Here is a 3,380-nt window from a genome sequence, read left to right as displayed (position 1 = left end):
AATACATATTTTAATCCTACTCTTTCATACTCAAAACTGATATTTATCTAGGCTTAGATTTTGAGTAGTAAATGAGTAAGAAAAGCGATTGGGCAAAGTTTGAAGAAAATATCTGGGAAGGAAGATACCTCACCCCTTTCGTGAGCTAGGGGTGCAAAACAAAACCAGAGAAAATTTGTGGTATAGGGTCAGTTTTTAGGAGATGTACCATCGGAGGATAAAAAATTTGCATAGGGAAAATAACCGAGTGTAAAACATTGTAAAATAATTTGGTCTTTTAACATTTTCCTACCTTTTGTTGCTCTTTAATGCTTATATGTTGCCACTTCTAATCATTGTTATTTTCTATAGATACTTATTTGCTTGAATTTTTACGTGACTGGAAGTATACAGTGGGTGACGGTCACATGGGCGAGAGATACACAGTATCAAGGATCATGGAGTGATTAAGGAGGCAATTTGCTGTATGCCCCAGATTTAAGGTTTGAAAATTTGTATTCGCTTGTGTCATCTTGTACAATTTCTACCTTGACAAGGGTGTGGAAATGCCCGAGGCAATGGTAGAAGAACGAGATGGCACAAGCGAACAGGATCCCCCATGTCAACTCACTAATGCTCAATTACATGCTCGGGCTAATCAAATTTTAAATCAATTGGTGGAAAACTTGAATGGACAAAGAAATTTACATCAAGAATAATTTCAGTTTTCTACGATATGATTTGATTTTTAAAATTAAAACCGCCCTCTCCCATTATTAAATTTAATTTGGGGACATACTTGTAGAACAAATTTTCTTATAATGTAATCACGTGGTCAAGGATTCTAATTTTGGAACTAAAAACTCTAGTTTCTCTAATAACTCCAATGATTTTGTTCTCTTGTGATATTATTCTTTGTTATTTATTACTGGTTCAATAATATGTTATTCGTCGATTACTTTCAAATATTTTTTCAATGTAAATTAATTGCTCTTCGCCAATAAAAAAATATATTAAAAGTAAACATGGTAATTTATTTGAATAATTAAAAATTCAAAAAGGGCGCCTTTTATTTTGCGAAAAAAATCTGGTGGGTAGATGGAGGCTTCTTATTAGAAAAAAAAACCAGCTGATCAGAGTAAAAAAAATAACAGCTGTGAAAAATGAAAGAGGTACATAATGAACAATGAGTTTATAGAGTGGTTTACAAAATATAAATAGATGGAAATAATGCATATGAAAGGATGATAATATATTTGAAAACATCAATCTTAGTGCTAAAGATAAGTAATTAATAATTTGCACCAGTTTTATTTTGAAAGATTAGACATATCAATGATTTTATGTTTTAGGGTTAGGAAGTGGAATTGATGTAACACCAAGGGAAAGATTTTCAACAGGTACTTGAGTGTAGTGAATGCCAATAAGAATTCTATCTTGTGACCGTTTGGCTACCATTTCGGAAAGTATTGAACCCAAAATTGCATTTAACCTTTCTTGATAATTCACAACTGACTGAGCTGTTTTTTCTAAGGTGTTAGCAGCTGTTAAAGAAGGCTTAGGTGCTGGGTGTCTGGTAGTTTGCCTTTTGTGACTTCTTTTTGAACTGTCAAGTGAGTTTATCAATATTTTCAAAAGTCTTTATCAACCACATTCCACGGTATAGCCACAATTATTATCGTTCAAATTAACTTGAGTTTTGTAGATTTTTCCCCTGAATATTTGACCCAAAATTACTTTATAATGTACTTACATTTTAACTTAAAAGTCTTTCCCACTAAAATTTAATACCCAATTTAAGTTTTTTTTTAAATTTTCAAATTGTTAAACTTGGTTCACTGGGATAAATTTTCTGTATTTTCTCATTTCCCACTCGGCCTTCTGTAGTGCTGTGGAACGCAAGAACACAGAGAAAATGGAAAAGCTGCTAACGTATGTGAACCAAGCTTTAAACCTGTGAAAATCACGTACTCAGATTGTTCTGGCAAAATGTGAACAACGATATCAGTATCAGATCTGCCTTTGAAACAAGAAACTGTGCCCTATAGGTTTCATTGTAGGCCTAGGTGGAGGAAATGGGTTTTCACTACCCATTGCTCTTGCATCTGTTTATGAGAGTACAAATAAGGTAAAGGACTGGTTAGTTTTTACGTGACCTTATTGAAATGTACCAATATCTGCGACCAACTCTTCCATATTTCTAAACTTCTTTTCTCATGCAAGCTCATCAATTTGGGAAGCTAAACAAGATTATGTTTAACCAATGAAACTGTGATTCTACTTCTAAGCCCATTTTACCATGTCTCTTCAGTGAAAAATCTATAGCGTCACCACCCACACTTGCTGGCATATTGAGGGGAGTAACCCGAAATAGTCCAGAGTTAGGAGTGCCAATGAGTCGTGCTACACTGAAATATTTTCACTTGTTACAATGGAGGATTTTCTAGCTTTTAATTAAAATTTAATTAGACTATTGTGGTTTCATTTCAAAACACTAGCTTTGCACAAACAACCAACCTGGTGCCTGACTTGTGAACTATCAACTCCTCAATCCCGTGCAACACAGCTTCACTTATTAAACGGCAAACGGACACCTCCTTTTTTTAACGGTGCTTTTGTAATCAGTCCACTTAGCTCTTATTTTTACTGTTGCTCTTATGAGGCCCATACCCATATATACAGGCAATTTCGTGGGCAATTTCTGCCCAGGCCTTCTCCACATCTTCACTACTTTTGTAGGTTTTCAATAAATCAGGCCTAGCTTCCAAACAATTAATAATTGCTTGAAGTTCTCTTGTACTAAAGTTTGGTTGTCTCTCTTCACCTGGTTTCATTTTCCCCATATTCTTTCTCAAAAAAATACTTTCAGCTAACTTGTTTTCTTAAAATGTGTAAAATCACAAAAAAAATAACTTTTAAAATAGAGTTGAGCCTTCAAACAAATGTTTAAATTTTTGCGTCAAAATAACGCTTTCTCATTGGTCAATAAGTGGGCGGAGCCTAAACAAAAACAGATTCCCAAATACCAGACTCGTCATTTACGAGAGCCCGAAAAATTGTCTCTGCACCGCGATTTCGATTTACAAAATCGTAACTTTACGACATCGTAAATCCGCTCTCGTAACTTTACAATCCTCGTAAAGTTACGATAATTTTTAAATCGTCTCTGCACCGGGCCCTTAAAGTTTAAAAATTGACCAAATAAATTTATATGAAATACTACGCGGTCTGAAATGTAGAGTAACGTGCACATTTCCACGTTCGAACAGCACGGGGTTCCCCAAGTCGTCCATAATATTAATTTCGATAATTTGTGTATGTGAACCCGCGACTGGTAAATAGTATGGTTTAGTGAATATAGAGTCGATAGTTTCACTATCTTTTCCTTTAACGTTAATAAT

The 3,380-nt window shown here is 34.5% G+C and overlaps 1 long non-coding RNA gene across 1 annotated transcript; it reads left to right on the top strand.

Moving 5' to 3' along the window:
* The first annotated feature begins 1,413 nt into the window (after positions 1-1,413).
* LOC149944433 (uncharacterized) lies at positions 1,414-2,449 on the top strand. The gene is made up of 4 exons (XR_016480997.1): positions 1,414-1,445; positions 1,514-1,592; positions 1,867-2,107; positions 2,203-2,449. It is a non-coding gene; the product is annotated as an uncharacterized LOC149944433 (long non-coding RNA).
* The last annotated feature ends 931 nt before the right edge of the window (positions 2,450-3,380 follow it).

Source organism: Leiobunum rupestre, chromosome 5 (genome assembly GCF_980474605.1).
Source record: "Leiobunum rupestre chromosome 5, qqLeiRupe1.1.hap1, whole genome shotgun sequence".
In the NCBI taxonomy this organism is placed as follows: domain Eukaryota; kingdom Metazoa; phylum Arthropoda; class Arachnida; order Opiliones; family Sclerosomatidae; genus Leiobunum; species Leiobunum rupestre.
This window is presented reverse-complemented; position numbering and strand designations above follow the sequence as displayed.